We start from the raw sequence: 22292 nt of genomic DNA, 5'->3' as shown, positions 1-22292 counted from the left end.
CGTCACTCGAAAAGGGCCAAATCCTCCAAGGACGGTCACTTGTTACGAATGTGGCCAAACGGGCCATTATAGGAACGAATGCCCAAAGAAGAAGGCCAACCCCAACACACACGGCCGAGCCTTCAACATTAACACCGAGGAAGCCTGAGATGACAATGAATTAGTCACGGGTACGTTTCTTCTCAACAACTCTTATGTTACTTGCTTATTCGATTCGGGTGCCGATAAATGTTTTGTATCCAAGACTTTGACTCCTTCTTTTAGCACTCCACCACTTCCACTAGATACCACTTATACCATTGAAGTGGCCAACGGAAAACTATTGAGTGCCGACACATATTACCGGGGGTGTACGTTAAACATTTGGGGTAATGAGTTTGAAATTGACTTGATACCCATGGAACTAGGAAGCTTCGATGTAATAATCGGTATGAATTGGCTAGCCAAAACGAAATCTCACATTCTTTGTGATCTTAACGCAATCCGAATTCCTATCGAGAATGGTGAACCTTTGATTGTTTATGGCGATAAGAGTTGCACCGGACTCAACCTCGTTTCGTGCATTAAAGTTAGAAAACTACTCCGTAAGGGTTGTTTTGTGATCCTTGCTCACGTTAAGAAAGTCGAGTCCGATGAGAAGCATATCGATGATGTGCCAATTGTTAGTGACTTTTCCGATGTATTTCCCGACGAATTGCCGGGTCTTCCACCTCATAGACCGGTTGAATTCCAAATCGATCTTATTCCGGGAGCCGCACCCGTAGCACGTGCACCATATAGACTCGCTCCATCCGAAATGCAAGAATTGCAAAGTAAAATTCAAGAACTACTTGATCGTGGTTTTATCCAACCTAGTCATTCACCTTGGGGCGCTCCGATTTTGTTTGTTAAAAAGAAAGACGGATCCCTACGAATGTGCATTGATTATCGTGAACTAAACAAATTGACGGTTAAGAACCGATATCCTCTTCCTCGCATCGATGACCTCTTTGATCAACTACAAGGGTCTTGTGTAAATTCGAAAATCAATCTCCGCTCGGTTTATCATCAATTAACGGTTAAGGGGGAAGATGTCTCCAAAACCGCTTTCCGAACTCGTTATGATAGTTATGAATTCCTTGTCATGCCTTTTGGTCTCACTAACGCACCGGCGGTGTTCATGGATCTTATGAACCGCGTGTGCAAACCGTATCTTGACAAATTCGTTATCGTGTTCATCGATGATATTTTGGTTTATTCAAAAAGCGAAGAAGAACACGAGGAACACCTCCGACTTGTGCTTGAACTTTTAAGACAAGAATGACTCTATGCCAAATTCTCCAAGTGTGAATTTTGGTTGAAGGAAGTTCAATTTCTTGGTCATGTTGTAAGTGACCAAGGTATTAAAGTCGATCCATCGAAAATCGAAGCCATTAGTAAATGGGAGACTCCTACTACTCCTACTCATATTCGTCAACTCTTGGGTCTCGCCGGATACTACCGTAGATTCATCAAGGATTTCTCTTTGATTGCTCGTCCTCTAACCGCGTTAACTCACAAGGGAAAGAAATTCATTTGGGCGACCGAACAGGAATCCGCATTTCAAATCTTGAAAACGAAGCTAACCACCGCTCCTATCTTGTCACTTCCCGAAGGCAACGATGATTTTGTTGTGTATTGCGACACCTCGAAACATGGTTTTGGGTGTGTTTTGATGCAACAAACGAAAGTCATCTCTTATGCTTCTCGACAACTCAAAATTCATGTACGAAACTACAAGACACATGACCTCGAACTCGGAGCCGTTGTCTTTGCACTAAAAATGTGGAGACACTATCTTTATGGAACCAAGAGTACTATCTTTACCGATCACAAAAGTCTCCAACACATCTTCGATCAAAAGCAACTAAACATGAGACAACGAAGGTGGATTGAAACCTTAAACGATTACGATTGCGAGCTTCGTTACCATCCCGGAAAGGCAAATGTAGTAGCCGATGCCTTAAGTCAAAAAGAAAGAGCGGCGCATCTTCGTGTCCGAGCCTTAAACATCACCATCCACACCAACCTTAATAGCCAAATTCGGGTAGCCCAAGATGAGGCTCTCAAGGATGAAAACGTTTCCCACGAACTCTTGAACATTCTCGTCTCTCGATTCGAAGTTAGGGAGACCGGACTTCGATAATTCGCCGAAAGGATTTGGGTGCCTCGATACGGGGACCTACGAAGTCTTATTTTAGATGAAGCCCATAAGTCACGATACTCGATTCACCCCGGTGCCAATAAGATGTACCACAACCTTAAACAACAATATTGGTGGCCGAACATCAAAATGGACGTAGCTACTTATGTTTCCAAGTGTTTGATATGTTCCAAAGTCAAAGCCGAACACCAAAGACCGTCCGGACTACTTCAACAACCCGAGATCCCGCAATGGAAGTGGGAAAGGATAACGATGGATTTTATCACCAAACTACCAAAAACGACGGGCGGTTATGATACCATTTGGGTTATTGTTGACCGTCTCACCAAATCCGCAAACTTTCTCGCCATGAAGGAGACCGACAAAATGGAGAAACTTGCACAACTTTATATCAAGGAGATCGTAGCTCGACACGGTGTACCTTTATCGATTATCTCCGACCGAGATAGTCGCTTCGTTTCTAGATTTTGGCGTACATTACAAGAAGCATTGGGAACGCGTTTAGACATGAGCACCGCATATCATCCCCAAACCGATGGGCAAAGCGAACGCACAATTCAAACCTTGGAGGACATGTTACGAGCTTGCGTGGTTGATTTTGGAAAAGCTTGGGACAAACACTTACCTCTCGCCGAGTTCTCTTACAACAATAGTTATCACGCGAGTATTAAAGCCGCACCTTTTGAAGCGCTATATGGTCTAAAATGTCTTTCACCTCTTTGTTGGGCCGAGGTAGGCGACGTACAAATCACCGGACCCGAACTCATTCACGAAACCACCGAGAAAATCGTTCAAATTCGAGATAGGCTTCGGACGGCCCGGAGTCGTCAAAAGTGCTATACCGACAAACGACGTAACGACCTTGAATTTCAAGTTGGTGACCGAGTAATGTTAAAAGTCGCACCTTGGAAAGGTGTAATCCATTTTGGGAAACGCGGGAAGCTAAATCCGCGGTATATTGGTCCTTTCGAAATCTTGGAGCGTATTGAAACCGTTGCTTATCGTTTAGATCTTCTGCCTCAATTGAACTCCGTTCATCCTACTTTCCATGTATCTAACTTGAAAAAGTGTCTTGCCGAACCCGATATCGTCATCCCTCTCGAGGAACTTACTATTGATGACAAACTTCATTTTGTGGAGGAACCGGTTGAAATTGTGGACACCTTCGTCAAGACATTGAAACAAAGCCGAATTCCGATTGTTAAAGTCCATTGGAACGCCAAAAGGGGACCCGAGTTTACTTGAGAAAGGCAAGACCAAATGCAAAAGAAATACCCTCACTTGTTCCCGGTTCCGGAAACGCAAGATCCCGAGGAGGAAACAACGATTACTACGCCTGCTTAAATTTCGGGACGAAATTTCTTTTAAGGAGTAGGTAATGTAACATCCCGCCTTTTTTCGTTTACCTTTCCGTCATACTATTTTAAATTCCATTATGTAATTATAACATCTCCCGTTAATATGCGTTTTAAATTATCTCGTTAGGTAATTCACGCACCGAATGGAACTAGAGGGACCAAACTTGCCAAAGTGCCAAAATTTGACTAGGTCAAATGGTCAACACTCCATCTCCTCCACCCATTATTTTTCCATTTTCATTTTCACTTTTCATTTACACTTTTCATTTAATACTTTCAACTTTTCTCTCAATCTTCATCTTCAAGAATCATCATCTAAATTCGTTCAAGCAAGCTTCAATCAAAACAAATTACATATTTGGAATCCTTGCAACTTCCTCTTCGATTCCATACCGATTTCATTACATTTGGGTAACTTTCTAAAATCACTAAATTTTGTTTTCTTGATGTTTTTAACTTATAAAGTTGTTAATTAGTGTCTATGGCTCAAGTCTAACATGAATATATGATTTATATGTTCGATTTTGTTATTTGAAGTAACTAGCTTGAGTATGAACTTTGGTGTGCTTGATTTGGTGATTGGGTTGTTTGAATGTTGTTAAATGTTATAAATGCATGTATTAAATGTGTTCCTAGTATCACTAGCTTCAATTTAATGTGTAGGTTGCTTGAGAAAACTCCATAAATTTGATTAGTGATTTTGGTGAATTTGGGTTAGGGTTTGATAAGCTTGAAATGAATATTTGATGCATTGAATGCCATGAATTATTGTTAGTAAGTAGTTAGTTGTATTGTATGCTTGATTACCTACAAAACGGCGTGTTTTATGTATGCATTAAATGCCCGAATCATAAATGTGCACTTGTAAAATTTGAAGCATTAAATGTGTGCATTGATTGATCATTTGATTTGAAAAGTCGGTTATTGCAAATAAGGTTTTGGTTGGTAAAATGTATTTAGTTGTGTTCCTTGTCAAATTACCTTTTCAACGATATAAGATGCGTGTCATAAGTGTTTACGGTTTGTGTTTTGTGTTTGATCGAAGTTCGGAAAAAGACTTGAACAATTGAAACTGACCAGGTACCAGCACCCGTTAAATGCCGCGGCGCGGCAGCCTTGGGTCGCGGCGCGACCTAAGGCGTGTCCAGCTTCTGACTTCCTTGGTCAAAATAAGAAAAATGTTTGGCACGCTATGGACCTTCCGATTCACATGAGACTTGTTCTAACATGCTTATATATAAATAAAAACCTCAGAAAAATAGTTCGGGACCCGACCCGAACGCGTTGACTTTTTCGTTGACTTTGACTGACCAAAGTTTGACTTTTTGTCAAACTTAACCAAATGATTATGCAACATTCCTAACTTGTTTCTATACTTGTATCTTGCATGAAACTTGACAATTTGATTTACATGCTACATAATCGAGTCATAACGAGCCATAGGACTAATTGAACTTCTTTGATCAAACATGATTATCAATATTGATACAACCTATTTGTTTAGGTCAAGACTAGCAATGTTCTTTGCACACGTTACTTGTCGAAGTACTTATTTACTCTTGCGCTCAAGGTGAGATCATAGTCCCACTTTTACTCGTTTGAACTTACATTTGGGATGAGAAAACATAAATGTTTCTTTTTAACTAAGTGAACACAAGTACAGGAAAACAAACATTCTACATATGAGTTTTGAACAAAATCCTCAATTCGATTATCATTAGTTACACTTGCAGGGTGTAAGTGTAGGCGTGAACTTATGTTGTATGGCCATATGGGTTTGACAAACCCTCATTCGGACGGTTCGCTACCGTTATTCGGATGAAATATATTTTCGGAAAACAGTGTATGTTCTAACACTATTGTGATGGGGTACTATTGAAGGAAACGTTAAGCCTTGATAATTGGGTGCTCGTGAATATTAACTTTTAGAATGTATTACTATTTATCAATGATGCAAATCTTGTGGTTCGACTTACTTTTACTCACTTACTTAAACCTATGATTTCACCAACGTTTTCGTTGACATATTTCTATGTTTTTCTCAGGTCCTTGAACATTAGGTGATACATGCTTCCGCTCATTCTTTTGATACTTGATTTGGATGTCGAGTATACTTGCATATGTGGAGCGTCTTTTGACTACTTTAAACTGTGTCGCACGTGTTTCATTTGTACTTTAAACATCGTTATGTACTAGTTATGGAAACTACTTTTGTAAACTTTGAAACATCCACACTTATGAAATGAATGCGACATATTTTTGGTCAAACTTTGTCTTAAAGACTTATGACCATGTAATGGGACCTACGTAGACGGCGCCGTCAAACATGCTTTGGTCGGGTCGCTACAACGTATGCATGTATACTCGACATCCAAGCAAGTATCAAAAAGTATGGTGCGAAAGCATGTATCACATAGTATTCAAGGACCTGAGAAAAACATAGAAAAATCTGTCAACTAAAACGTTGGTGAAATCATAGGTGTATTTGTAAAGTATGTTTTTGAACCACGAGATTTAGTGTAAAATGATTATCAAAGCGTATACATCCCAAAGATGTTGTTTGTATCACGAGCACCCAATTACCAAAGCTTAACTCAATCTTACCTCTGCATAATAGTGTTAGAACCTACACTATATACCGAAAATACGTTTCATCCATCTGGATGAGGGTTCGTCAAACCCGTATGGCCACACAACATAAGTTCACGCTTACACCCTACAAGTGTAACTGATGATAATTGGACTTGAGGATTTTTGTTCTAACTCGTATGTATCTTTGCTTTCGTATTTTTGTTCAAAGTATAAAAGTATAAATCGTTTATGTTTTCTCATCCCACGTATAAGTATAAAAGAGTAAAAGTGGGACTATGATCTCACCTTGAGTGCAAGCGTATAAAAGTACTTCACAAGTAAATGTGTGCAAGAACGAATGCTAGTCTTTGTAGTGACCCGAACTTTTTCATGATTATATATATTAAATCAAAACTATTTTTTGCATGATTAAATGTTTCCAACATGTTAAGCAATCAAACTTGTTAAGACTTGATTATTTGAAATGAGTTTCATGTAGACAATTAACCACCCAAGTTGACCGGTGATTCACGAACGTTAAAACTTGTAAAAACTATATGATATATGAAAGGACCCGTCCTAATCCATCCGGACAAAGTCCACATCGATTACAAACGATTCACAATAGTTGGTTACATCGCGAGGTACTTGACCTCTATATGATACATTTTACAAACATTGCATTCGTTTTGAAAAGACAAACTTCCTTACATCGAAAATTGACGATATGCATACCATTTCATAATATATCTAATTATAATTATCTTAATAATAATCTTGATGAACTCGACGACTCGAATGCAACGTCTTTTGAAATATATCATGAATGACTCCAAGTAATATCTTTAAGGTGAGCAAATGCACAGCGGAAGATTTCTTTCATACCTGAGAATAAACATGCTTTAAAGTGTCAACCAAAAGGATGGTGAGTTCATTAGTTTAACATAAATAATCATTTCTATCATTTTAATAGACCACAAGATTTTCATTTCTCATAAACATACGTCCCATACATAGAGACAAAAATATCATTCATATGAATTGAACACCTGGTAACCGACATTCACAATATACATATAAGAATATCCCCATCATTCCGGGATCCTCCATTGGACATGATATAAATTTCGAAGTACTAAAGCATCCGGTACATTGGATGGGGCTTGTTGGGCCCGATAGATCTATCTTTAGAGTTCGCGTCAATTAGGGTGTCTGTTCCCTAATTCTTAGATTACCAGACTTAAATAAAAAGGGGCATATTCGATTTCGATCATTCAACCATATAATGTAGTTTTGATTACTTGTGTCTATTTCGTAAAAACATTTATAAAAATTGCGCATGTATTCTCAGCCCAAAAATAATAAGAGTAAAAGGGAGCAAATGAAACTCACCATACTGTATTTTGTAGTAAAAATACATATGACGGTATTGAACAATTGAACAATGCAGGGTTAGCCTCGGATTCACGAACCGATATAATTTGTATATCTATATTAAAACATATAATCATAATCAGATAAGTTTATATTCAATAATAATATACTTTGTTATTTTAATAAACAATTATATGTTATATTAATTAAATATATTTATTATATGTTTTAATTAGAAAATTTAAAAATATCAATTTGTTAAATACTTATTAATACATTATATAGTTCTAGTATATCTATACAAAATGTTATATTATGATTATTTGATGATTATAATAGCATAGTTTTTATTCAAAAATTTTGTAGTTTATATGTAACTATGTTTAATCATATATATATATATATATATATATATATATATATATATATATATATATATATATATATATATATATATATATATATATATATATATATATATATATATATATATATATATATAAACCTTAGTTATATTTATAACTCACGTCTTATAAATATATTTACTATTTTACTAATGTTTCATTAATCTATTTTAAACTATATATATTTTATACGAAATTCTCATTTAATCGTAATATATTAAAAGTAGGCTCATATTAATGCTTATATCAAAATTTAACCTTTGTAAGTTTTCTATATGTCTATATACATATGTATGTATATATATATATATATATATATATATATATATATATATATATATATATATATATATATATATATATATATATATATATATATATATTTTATTTTATTTTTTACTCATCTCAATCCTAATCTTCAAGCTATCTTATCAAATTATCTCATATTATATTATAACCTTTATGTACAAAACATATTACTTATCATCTGTACATACATATACATATACCCAATTCTTTATACTTACCTTTTATTTACAATCATATTCACATCATAATTTCATTTTCATATTTTAAGTTAATAATACTTATCATACAAATTTCATATATCAATTTGTTATCATTAACATTTACAATAATAATAATAATAACAATAATAAATTATAATAACGATAATAATAATAATAATAATAATAATATTATTATTATTATTATTATTATTATTATTATTATTATTATTATTATTATTATTATTATTATTATTATTATTATGAATAATAATGATAATGATGTTTAATATGAAAAACTACCTTAAAAGCCCATTTTAAAAAGAATTGCAGCAAGCTGGAATCGAACCCGAGACCTCTCGCTCAATACCCATTCCCTTAACCGTTGGGCTGTTGCCCATTTCCTGTTTTAGAACCCTATTTTAATTTTATGTCATCTTCTACGATCCATTAACACAGCAACCCACAACTCAAATTACCAGTTTAAATTCGGTTTTAAAATAGAAACAAAAACACTTAAAACATGTTTAGATTATTAGCAAACGAGAAGGGAAAAAAAAAAAAATTTAACAGCTTCTGCTGTTGTTCGTCGGAGGTCCAAAACAAAACAAAAAAATTGATTTCGACTTTGATAAAGTTTTAGGCAAAACTTCCAACATGAAATTAGTTGTCAATTACTCCTAGAAATTCTCTGTAACATCAATTGAACCTAAAACATTGATATGAACTCGAATTTTTGCCAAGAACATTCAGTTTGACTTTTTATATGAAAACTTTGACTCTACAATTCTCGATCAAAATAAAGAATTGGCTCTTGAAAATTTGCAGAAAGATCATTCAAAGGGTTCCTAACACAATGGTATTAATGGATTTTGAAAACTCACTCGAATTCGATTTAATGATTAAAACCATACACGAATAGAAAGAAAAGAAAAGCAGATGAGCTACATGATATTTTTACATAAATTAAATATATATAAAAAAATGATTAAGATCAGTATCGATAATAGGAATATTTAAAGGAATCTGTTTTTACCAAAAATGAGCTGTTCGTTTGCTATGGCTGGAGAGAGATCGACCAAAGTTCACAAGATAACAGAATGATAGCTAAAAGATAAAGAACAGATGCCCTGCATCTTTTAACACGCGTATATATCTATATTATATCAATTTTGTTTTAATTTTAATAACTAATAACTAATAATTAATAAATATATTAAATATAACAATATGTTAATATTAATAATTAATATTATTAGTGATAATAATAATAATAGAGATATTAATAATATTAGTGGTATCTATATATAGTAATATCAATAAAAATGATATTAATAATGATAATAAAAGAAAATATAAGTATGATAATAATAATATTATTAATGATATTATTAATAATACTAAATATACTAATATTAGTAATAATACAATTTATATATATAAATCAATTTTCATATCCATATGTCGTATATTTAAAGTAATAATATTAATTGCACTAATATTGATACTAATATCGAAAGTAATATTAAAAGTGATAACACTAATATAACATCTATATTTTTAACTTGTATTTAAATTAAATGTATTAATATTACATATTATTGATTATGTATTATTTAATGATTACACACACACATATATATATATATATATATATATATATATATATATATATATATAGCATATAATATTGATACTTTACATATATATATATATATATATATATATATATATATATATATATATATATATATATATATATATATATATATATATATATATATATATATATATATATATATATATATATTCTTATTTTAATAATCACTTTATTATCTTGTATATTATTCTCCATACTTAATCTTAATGGTCAAGTTGTATTTTATTAATTCTAACTTATTATATAAACTTATATTTATATGTATATATATCTACATATTTTTAATTATATGCATAACTATATATTATATATTAAGTTAATAATATTAAATATACTGATATTATTTTATATATTTATTTCCAATAATTAAATCATATATTATTTCAAATAATATTTCAAATAAAATTATATATATTTATCTACCAATTAGTTGTTCGTGAATCGTTTAGGAGTAGTCAAAGGTCAATTGAATATATGAACGTTGTTTCAAAATTTTCTGGACTCAACATTACAGACTTTGCTTATTGTGCCGGAAACATATAAAGATTAAAGTTTGAATTTGATCGGAAATTCCCGGGTCGCTACAGTACCTACCCGTTAAAGAAATTTCGTCCCAAAATTTGAGTGAGGTCGTCATGGCTAACGATAAATATGTTTTCCTGACAAATATGAGCTGATAAATAGAGTTTTATCATTATTGCATAATACAGATAAAATAATTCGATTATTCGAAGAGCACGAATGAAGCTATCACCAAAGAGTGAAATAGGAAAGTAAAGATTCATCTTAACTTCTGACAGAGTCAGGGTTGAATTTAGGAAATAAGGTGCGTCTTAATTTGTGTCGTTTTCTTAGTTGAATTCCGGAATTCAAGGGATTTAAAGAAAATCTTGAAGATCTATAAGATCTGATTCTTCGGAATTTATGGAAATTAAGATCTCTTTAATTAAATATGGTGATCTGCCCCGATTACTACGTCTGATATTTCCCTTATAAATTTACCTTTTCCGTTCCATTTATTTTCACTACTTCTATACTCAATTCCCAAATTCAAAAGATTTATGAAAATGCTTAACCCTGTTCTGATCCTTGTTCTTACTCTAACTACCGCAATGATCGTTCTTTTTTTTTCAACTCCCACCCGAAGAATCTGTTTATTTCTATTATGCTCTAGGGATTATTGTATTTATAATCCTCCCGTATCTTTATATTGCTATACGTACTGATATCCACGGTTTGTAATTTCGGTGTTGTCATTGGGCATTATATTTTCTCTTATATTTTGGATCTCTTTGCCTTTTTATTATCCTCCCGACCTCTAGTAAAGCGAGTAATGGTCCAGAATTCGTAAGTATGGAATTTTGGATAAACATCATGTTCTAAATAAGAAAGAAGGTATTAGCACGATTTGATTTGTCAAATTATCAGAATCACTGAGTATAGAACTATCAAGAATATATATTTTTGATATGTTTAGAAGTTACGCAGAATGAAAGAGTTATGTAACATGGCACGTGATGACGTTATGATCTGTGAATCATCACGTCTCATTAGAAACTCAGCATGACTTACTGTAATATAATCACGTTGATCAAGTGTCATTATATTATACTAACTCATGCATCAGTTCCCAACATTACTTTAATAACTTTCATATTTTAAGCTCGAAAGTTTACAGAATATAGAAACTAACAGTTTCTATATGATGTAACACTGATAGTACGAAGAGATTAATGATTTCAGGTAAGAATAGTTATAAAAATATCTCCAGAAATATGGAGGATATTTATAATGAAAGATACTATAATATCTCGGAATATCTAAGATCAGAGGATGATAGAACTATTGTCTGCAAGGGTTTAGAGTAAGGAGCAAGACATTCACTAAAGACCTTAGCAGACATTGAATCATTTGGATTCTTTGAAGTCAAACTTATTCTTTGTGATTTGTCCACGGCTTTCTTTATAGTTTCGCATAATCTGCTTTTCGGTACTAAATTTTCTATTGTATGTTTCCAATATAATGATACACAGGAAGCACAAAGAGGTATATAATTTCGGACGAGAATATTTATGAAAATATCCTCAGAAATATCGAAGATATTGATGATGATATTTTGGAATTTCTAAGTTCGATGGTTGGTGGAGAAAGATTTTTCGTAAAATTTTAACATGACTTCGGAGTAAGATATTCTATAAAGATTTCAACGGATCCAGAATTATCTGGATTCTTTGAATATAGGGTATGGTCCTTGTATTTGTCCTTGGTCTCCTTCATGGTTAACTCTATCCGTTTTTCAGTTTCAACGTTTCTGAGCTTTTCCAACATATTATTCGTTATTATCAAACTTCTGACGACTAAGGTCGTTTACGGTTGCCTACAGTTTCTGCTGCTTCATTCAGCTTTTTCAACATTAAGAGTATTGATTTATGACTGAATACTTTTCAAAATTTCAGAATGAAAGATCATAATTCTAAGAGATAAATGTCATACATATAACTGTTGATGTAGATATGCTGTGAATTTTCAAAGTACTGATTACTGATTCCCGGTAATTGGTATGGCAGTTCTCGTTACAAGATGCGGATGAGTATATGATAAGGTTTCAATGAATAAATATAATGATTTGTCCGAGAGATTTAAGCCAAGAAGCAACGAGGTTGCTGGTACGTCTGCTGGTAATATGGTGGAATATAAAAGAATTCTCCGGTATCAAAAGGGTAATCGTATATATCAGGATTTATAGTAAGGCTACTTCGAATGAAAAGTCAAAGTTGACCTGGTGGAGCTGTGACAAAATTGGCTACTTTGAAAAGGGATCGCAAAAATTATTTTTGCTAATAAATGCCAAAGGATCTGACGCGACTACGTGTTAAACTTTTACTCAATTGCCGAGAGTTTTCTTAGGTGCATAACTATATGCATAAATTTGTTCTTCCGTAGATGAAGTGCGGTTGATTCATCCTATCGATTGAGGTGTTTTCAAGAATCATGAAAGGTTTGAACGCAGATTGTAATCGTGATGATACGAATGGGGTTTAAAAATGAAATCAAGTGGCAAACTTGAAGAATTGTTTAGTTTCATATGTTATAATCAATATTTTAATTCATTTTAATTGTCCAATGTCATTAGTCCACAGTCGATAGTCCACCGTTAACAGTCTAATAATTCATATATAATTTAATATATAATATTCGAATTAATTAATACGTATCGTGACCCGTGTACATGTCTCAGACTCGATCACAACTCAAACTATATATATTATTGTAGAATCAACCTCAACCCTGTATAGCTAACTCCCGCATTACTGCATATAGAGTGTCTATGGTTATTCCAAATAATATATATAGATGGGTCGATATGATATGTCAAAACCTTGTATACGTGTCCCGACATTTAAAGTGCGTAAAATAAATAACAGAATTTAAATGACGATAAATAAAATTGCGATAATTAAATTGCGATAAATAAAATGCGATAAATAAAATGTAATCAGTTAGCTAGGAACAGTTAACTGGAAACAGTTAGCGTGGATTCTTAACAAAATTTCTCATAGTTAATTTGTTTGTTTCTAACAAATTTTATTTTGTCCAATGTTTTCTTCATTATGCCACTTGTTAGATTATGATAAATCAAAATCCAAATATGAATTTGAATAAAAATGGTTATTCTGAGGTGAACGGATACACATATCGGTGGATGTAAGTAGGATAGTAAACGACTGTTGAATCAGCTTCGAAGAATGTACAGTGTAATTTATTAATGTGAAATCTGAATATTCCTCGGGTATTACCTACCCGTTAAAATATTTTCACGATTAACACTTTGTACTAAAGAATTTTTAATTACAATCTTTATAAAAACATATATACATATATATTTTCTTCAGATGAAATCATGGATTCATTGAGTTAATATGATATTAAACTCATTTGGTTTACCGTTAGAACTAGAATATATAATCTCTAAAACATTGAAGATTACATAATCGTCATGTCGAACGAAGATAAATGATGTAGAACGATTCGCAGATTGATGATTATGCTCGAGGTACATAATTAGATGTTGAGGTGTATGATGTGAACTTGAGTTGTTGGTGGTACTGGTATTGATGTTGGTGCTGGTGATGTTGCTGAAGCTGGTACATTTTGCACCATATTCTCCAAATTGATTACTAGAGCGCGAAATTCGTTGACTTCTTCTATTATTCTGGGATGATTGTCGGTCGGAACGAGCGGATGAATAAGGTTTAGAATTGTGGATAGAATACAATCGTGTCGAGCTACTCTGGAAATGAAAGTGAAGATGGTGTTTTGAACTAGTTCGCCGGTAAGTGCTTCAGGTTCTTCGCCAAGAGGTGAATTCGGTTGGTGGAAGGGATCGCCTTCTTCGCATCTCCATTGATTAAGTCGACTACGAATCCATCAGATGAATTGGGGATGGCTGATTAGTTTATTCATTCTAGTGACGCTGCTTCCGGAGCTTAGGTGAACATCCATGTCGGAATAGTTATCGGAATCTGAGGGACTCGGACTGGTTGAGGGATTCATCTCGTACGAGCAGATGAAGGATTTTCGATAAGAAATAGATTATAGAATGTAGATTAGTACCCTGCAATACATAATTTACATATGCATATATAATACTAAAATCCCATAAGTTACGGATGAATCTACGGAAGCTTTTAGGCAAAGGTAACCATAACAGATACGCTAAGATTTGAATTAGCAGATACGATAAGATACGAATTTTGTCTATACACTATTCATGCAATCATTGCAGTAAAATGTGTCTAGACTAAGAATGATGAGTAGGTAATTTCCTAAGGATGATAAGCAGATGATTTCCGACAAAAATGATAAGCAAAACTTTTGACATGCAGACACGGTCGAAGTCTAGACTCACTAATGCATCCTAATGACTTATCAGTTAGACACACTAATACAGACCTGGTTCGCTAAGACCACCGCTCTGATACCAACGGAAAGGACCCATCTTAATCCATCCGGACAAAGTCCACATCGATTACAAACGATTCACAATAGTTGGTTACATCGCGAGGTATGTGACGACCCGGAAATTTCCAACCAAATTTAAACTTAACCTTTATATGTTTCCGACACGATAAGAAGAATTTGTAATGTTGAATCTAAAAAAGTTAGGAGCTACATTCATGTAATCAATTACCCTTTGACCGTGTTCGACGATTCACGAACAATTATGAGTATATAGATATGTATATATAATATATATTATTAACTGAAAACATTAACAAAGTATTAGATATATGATACTTTACATGAACGTATTTGTTTCGATATATTTATCGACAGAATTAAGAGATAATATCAAATGATTGAATTATCAGATAAATTATGATATGATTTCGGGCCTATGTTATGAGGTCCACTGTGATTTAAGAAATCTATTCTTTTTGACAACATTCGGAAAATGGTAAAGTGATTTATAAATAAGAACAAATGTGTCAATTAACGGGAACTAGACAAGGGTTAGTGGAAATTCCTGTTTAATTTCCAAGGCATGTTTTCTAATATTTCTCTCGTGACCTTGATAAGATAACTATGTTAACTTTCATTTTATTTAATATAAAAATAAGAACGTGGAGTGTAAATAACTTAGATGTTGGATATCGACAAGTTAAGTAACTCGACATTTTTCATTAAGATGATTTCATACGTTTATTTAACCTTTGGACTTTATCCCATGCTTCACCAATAGACTGTAATTTAAAAACTTGAAACCTATTATGAATATATATAATTCTACTTTTCTAAAATGTTTTATGATATAACGATTTTCATTATTTTAACTTTTTAACAAAATGATTCTTAAATATATTTAGTTTTGGAAAACAAAATTATCATATTTATTTGATTTAGTTTTAAAAGTACAAAAAATGTTTTCAGTTTAAAAAGAACTTTGTTATTAAAACGTATATATCTTTTATAAATATCGAGAACTACTTTTGACAACTCATTACTTAACCAGTATGATAAAGATAACGATATTTATATTTTATTTTATTAAATATATATAAAGATTTAAATTAATATTATATATATTTATACGCGTATTATACGTATATAGTTTTATACTTTTACTATACTTTAACTTTACCTTTACTTTACTTTTACTTTACTTAATAATTCATACTTTAATAATTCACTTTAATAATTCATACTTTAATAATTCACTTTAATAATTCATACTTTAATAATTCACTTTAATAATTCAAAAATCTATTATAAATAGAATTGAATATGTTTCATTATTTCAGAGAAACTTGAAAATATATTTCTCTAAACTCTCTCAATCGAATTACATATATATATTTTCTTTGTATTATTTCAAGATATTATTAGTATACATAAAATACTACGACGGAGTTATACTCAGACGATTTCAAAATAAGTTTTCAAACGGGATAGAGCTAAGGAAATTATAGGTTATAACTATGGAGGTTATGGGTATTGATCGAGGGTATTGCTCGTGAGGTCAACCTAACGTTTATCATTTTCGTTGTGTCTACGTACTTTCCTGCAATATTGAATCACAATATTGATACGTTCATGAATCCGAGACAAACCCTGCGCTTGTTCAGTGCCGTCATATACATAATTGCTACGAAATACAGTATTGTGAGTTTCATTTGCTCCCTTTTTAATTGCTTTTGCAATATATATTTTTGGGCTGAGAATACATGCGCTGTTTTATAAATGTTTTACGAAGTAGGCACAAGTACTAAAACTAATCCTAAAGATAGATCTATTGGGCCTGACAAACCCCATCCTGACTATGGGATGCTTTAGTACTTCGAGGTTATTTTAAACACACCTGATCTGGTGTACTTCAGAGGGTAAAACATGAATGTTAAGGCTTGTTACCGGGTGCCTACAACTTATAGAATACTTTTAAACACTTGCGAGTGTACGGATATTTATGGAAACTGAAATCTTGTGGTCTATTACTATTACAGAAATGATTGATTATGATAAACTAATGAACTCACCAACATTTTGGTTGACACTTTAAAGCATGTTTATTCTCAGGTATTAAAGAAATCTTCCGCTGTGTATTAGCTCATTTTAAGGATATTACCTGGAGTCATTCATGACATACTTTGAAAGACGTTGCATTCGAGTCGTTGAGTTCATCAAGATTAATATTAAGTCAATTATAGTTGGATGTAATATGAAATGGTATGCATGCCGTCAATTTTTGATGTAAAGAAAGTTTGTCTTTTAAAAACGAATACAATGTTTGTAAAACGTATCATATACAGGTCAAATACCTCGCGATGTATGTAGTGACCCGAACTTTTCCATGTTTATATATATTAATTGAGATTGATATTTACATGATTAAATGTTTCCAACATGTTAAGCAATCAAACTTGTTAAGACTTGATTAATTGAAATATGTTTCATATAGACAATTGACCACCCAAGTTGACCGGCGATTCACGAACGTTAAAACTTGTAAAAACGACATGACGATATATATATGGATATACATATGGTTAACATGAGATTATGATAAGTAAGTATCTCCATAAATATATTAACAATGAGTTATATACATATAAACAAGACTACTAACTTAGGGATTTCGAAACGAGACATATATGTAACGATTATCGTTGTAACGACATTTAAATGTATATATATCATATTAAGATATATTAATATATCATAATATCATGATAATATAATAATTTAACATTTCATTAGATATAATAAACAATGGGTTAACAACATTAATTGAGATCGTTAATTTAAAGGTTTCAAAACAACACTTACATGTAACGACTAACGATGACTTAACGACTCAGTTAAAATGTATATACATGTAGTGTATTTAGATGTATTAAAATACTTTTGGAAGACTTCAAGACATATATCAAAACACTCATACTTAACAAAAATGGTTACAGTTACTTTCCCATTCTTTTCTTTCATCAAGAATTCTAGTCGTATTTTTACCCGTATTATACACAGCTTCAAAACGTACTTACTATGGGTATATGCCAATAGGAACTAGCATGGGATTCCACTCTTGATTATGTCATGTATGACTAATCAATTTTAACTTCTACCATGAGCTAGTCAACTAACTAGAACTCCTTTTAACCCCACTCAACACTCACCAATTACCACTCATCATTCACTCCATTTCACTTCCAATTCTCTTTCTAATTCTCTCTCAACACACCCACACTATTATGAACGTATTTTTCCAGTAGTTAATCATCATCTTCATCAAAAATCACTTCAAGAATCAAGCTATAATCATCATAGGAAGAACACTTCAAGAACACTCTAAAAAATCCCTTCAAGTTTACTAATTTACTTCCAAGCTTTCTAATCCATTCCAAGTAATCATCTAAGATCAAGAAACCTTTGTTATATACAGTAGGTTATCTTTCTTATTCAAGGTAATATTCATATTCAAACTTTGATTCAATTTCTATAACTATAAACTATCTTAATTCGAGTAAAAATCTTACTTGAACTTGTTTTTGTGTCATGATCCTACTTCAAGAACTTTCAAGCCATCCAAGATCCTTTCAAGCTAGATCATTTCTTGTCACTTCCAGTAGGTTTACCTACTAAACTTGAGGTAGTAATGATGTTCATAACATCATTCGATTCATATATATAAAACTATCTTATTCGAAGGTTTAAACTCGTAATCACTAGAACATAGTTTAGTTAATTCTAAACTTGTTCGCAAAAAAAAGTTAATCCTTCTAACTTGACTTTTAAAATTAACTAAACACATGTTCTATATCTATATGATATGCTAACTTAATGATTTAAAACCTGGAAACACGAAAAACACCGTAAAACCGGATTTACGCCGTCATAGTAACACCGCGGGCTGTTTTGGGTTAGTTAATTAAAAACTATGATAAACTTTGATTTAAAAGTTGTTATTCTGAGAAAATGATTTTTATTATGAACATGAAACTATATCCAAAAATTATGGTTAAACTCAAAGTGGAAGTATGTTTTCTAAAATGGTCATCTAGACGTCGTTCTTTCGACTGAAATGACTACCTTTACAAAAACGACTTGTAACTTATTTTTCCGACTATAAACCTATACTTTTTCTGTTTAGATTCATAAAATAGAGTTCAATATGAAACCATAGCAATTTGATTCACTCAAAACGGATTTAAAATGAAGAAGTTATGGGTAAAACAAGATTGGATAATTTTTCTCATTTTAGCTACGTGAAAATTGGTAACAAATCTATTCCAACCATAACTTAATCAACTTGTATTGTATATTATGTAATCTTGAGATACCATAGACACGTATACAATGTTTCGACCTATCATGTCGACACATCTATATATATTTCGGAACAACCATAGACACTCTATATGTGAATGTTGGAGTTAGCTATACAGGGTTGAGGTTGATTCCAAAATATATATAGTTTGAGTTGTGATCAATACTGAGATACGTATACACTGGGTCGTGGATTGATTCAAGATAATATTTATCAATTTATTTCTGTACATCTAACTATGGACAACTAGTTGTAGGTTACTAACGAGGACAGCTGACTTAATAAACTTAAAACATCAAAATATATTAAAAGTGTTGTAAATATATTTTGAACATACTTTAATATATATGTATATATTGTTATAGGTTCGTGAATCAACAGTGGCCAAGTCTTACTTCTCGACGAAGTAAAAATCTGTGAAAGTGAGTTATAGTCCCACTTTTAAAATCTAATATTTTTGGGATGAGAATACATGCAGGTTTTATAAATGATTTACAAAATAGACACAAGTACGTGAAACTACATTCTATGGTTGAATTATCGAAATCGAATATGCCCCTTTTTATTAAGTCTGGTAATCTAAGAATTAGGGAACAGACACCCTAATTGACGCGAATCCTAAAGATAGATCTATCGGGCCCAACAAGCCCCATCCAAAGTACCGGATGCTTTAGTACTTCGAAATTTATATCATGTCCGAAGGGTGTCCCGGAATGATGGGGATATTCTTATATACGCATCTTGTTAATGTCGATTACCAGGTGTTCACCATATGAATGATTTTTATCTCTATGTATGGGATGTGTATTGAAATATGAAATCTTGTGGTCTATTATTACGATTTGATATATATAGGTTAAACCTATGACTCACCAACATTTTTGTTGACGTTTAAAGCATGTTTATTCTCAGGTGAATATTAAGAGCTTCCGCTGTTGAATACTAAAATAAGGAAAAGATTTGGAGTCCATGTTTGTAAGATATTGTGTAAAAACTGCATTCAAGAAACTGATTTAGATGTAACATATTTGTATTGTAAACCATTATGTAATGGTCGTGTGTAAACAGGATATTTTAGATTATCATTATTTGATAATCTACGTAAAGCTTTTTAAACCTTTATTTATGAAATAAAGGTTATGGTTTGTTTTAAAAATGAATGCAGTCTTTGAAAAACGTCTCATATAGAGGTCAAAACCTCGCAACGAAATCAATTAATATGGAACGTTTTTAATCAATAAGAACGGGACATTTCAGTTGGTATCAGAGCGTTGGTCTTAGAGAACCAGAATTTTGCATTAGTGTGTCTTACCGAGTTTGTTAGGATGCATTAGTGAGTCTGGACTTCGACCGCGTTTACTTGAAAAATGATTGCTTAACAAATTTTGTTGGAAACTATATATTTTTAACATGTGAATATTATGTGATATATTAATCTCTTAACGCGTTTGATATTATGTGATAGATGTCTACCTCTAGAACAAGTTCCATTGACTCACCTAATAATAATGAAGAGTCAAATGTAAATTGGAATGATTCGTGGACTGATTCACAAGTTCCCGAAGAGGAACCGGAAGAAGAGTCGGAACTAGAAGAAGAATCGGAACCGGAAGAAGAATCGGAACCAGATGAAGAAATAGAACCGGTGGGGGAAATAATAAAACGGTTAAGTAAAAGAAAATCCTCAACCAACCGACCAAGGTTAATTATGGTCAATGGTGTTTCCGCTAAGGAAGCAAAATATTGGGAGGATTACCAATTCTCCGATGAATCGGATTCTGACGAGAATTCCGATGATGTTATAGAAATTACCCCAACTGAATTTAAAAAGGCAAAAGAAAATAATAAGGGAAAGAGTATAAAAATAGAGAAATCTAATTCCAACCCCGATGAACTTTATATGTATCGTCAACCCCCGAAGTCCTTAAGTGGTAACAATGACCCGGGAACCTCTAAACCACCAGGTTTTTCTAAACCAATGTGGAAAATTACGGCTCGTATTAGGGGAACATCATATATCCCTAGAAACTTGGCAAAACGAACCAAAACCAAAGAAGAAGAAACAAGCGAGTCGGAATAAGATAGTTGTATTCGTGTGGTGTAATATATGTAATATAGTGTGCTTATGCTTTATGATATATGTAAAAATTGCTTGTATTAATAAGTATTTTTTTTTATGAATCTAACTCTTGTCTATTTTACAGTATAAAAACAGAAAATGGATAGACAACCCAATATTTTAAGAGACCTACCCGGAGACATGATTGATGAAATCTTGTCTAGAGTCGGTCAGAATTCTTCGGCACAACTATTTAAGGCGAGATCAGTTTGTAAGACATTCGAAGAACGTTCCAAGAATGCCTTGGTTTATAAAAGGCTTTCGTTCGAAAGATGGGGGATATCACATTGGGAAATCCATAAGTTACGATGTGTTTACTTTGACGCATATATTGCGGGGAACCCAAATGCTATTTTACGCAATGGGTTAAGAAATTATTTTGACTCAATATATCCGAATATTGGACTTCGTGATTTAGAAAAAGCGGCTAACATGCAACATAAAGAAGCATGTTATGCTTACGGATTAGTAATGTTCGCTTCTCACCAAAGTGAGAACAAGAACATCGGGCTACAACTATTAAACAAAACCTTCCCACAAGTGACGGAGTCGGTAATTGGGGTAAGAAATGAGGTATTTAGATTGTTACGGGACTGTTGGACATTACGTAACCCTCGTCCCTTTGACGACGTTACAACACGCTGTCTTATCAACGGCCATAACGGTTATGTTCCACAAGACCAAGGATGGGAATTAATCCTAGTAAAATCAGAATGCATGACTTGTTTCTGGACGTATGAATTACGTGTCTTTATTGCCTTTGCTGAACGACTTGTGTACTAGCTAGAATTATCTT

This window comes from Rutidosis leptorrhynchoides, chromosome 5, assembly GCF_046630445.1.
Source record: "Rutidosis leptorrhynchoides isolate AG116_Rl617_1_P2 chromosome 5, CSIRO_AGI_Rlap_v1, whole genome shotgun sequence".
NCBI lineage: Eukaryota > Viridiplantae > Streptophyta > Magnoliopsida > Asterales > Asteraceae > Rutidosis > Rutidosis leptorrhynchoides.
This window is presented reverse-complemented; position numbering follows the sequence as displayed.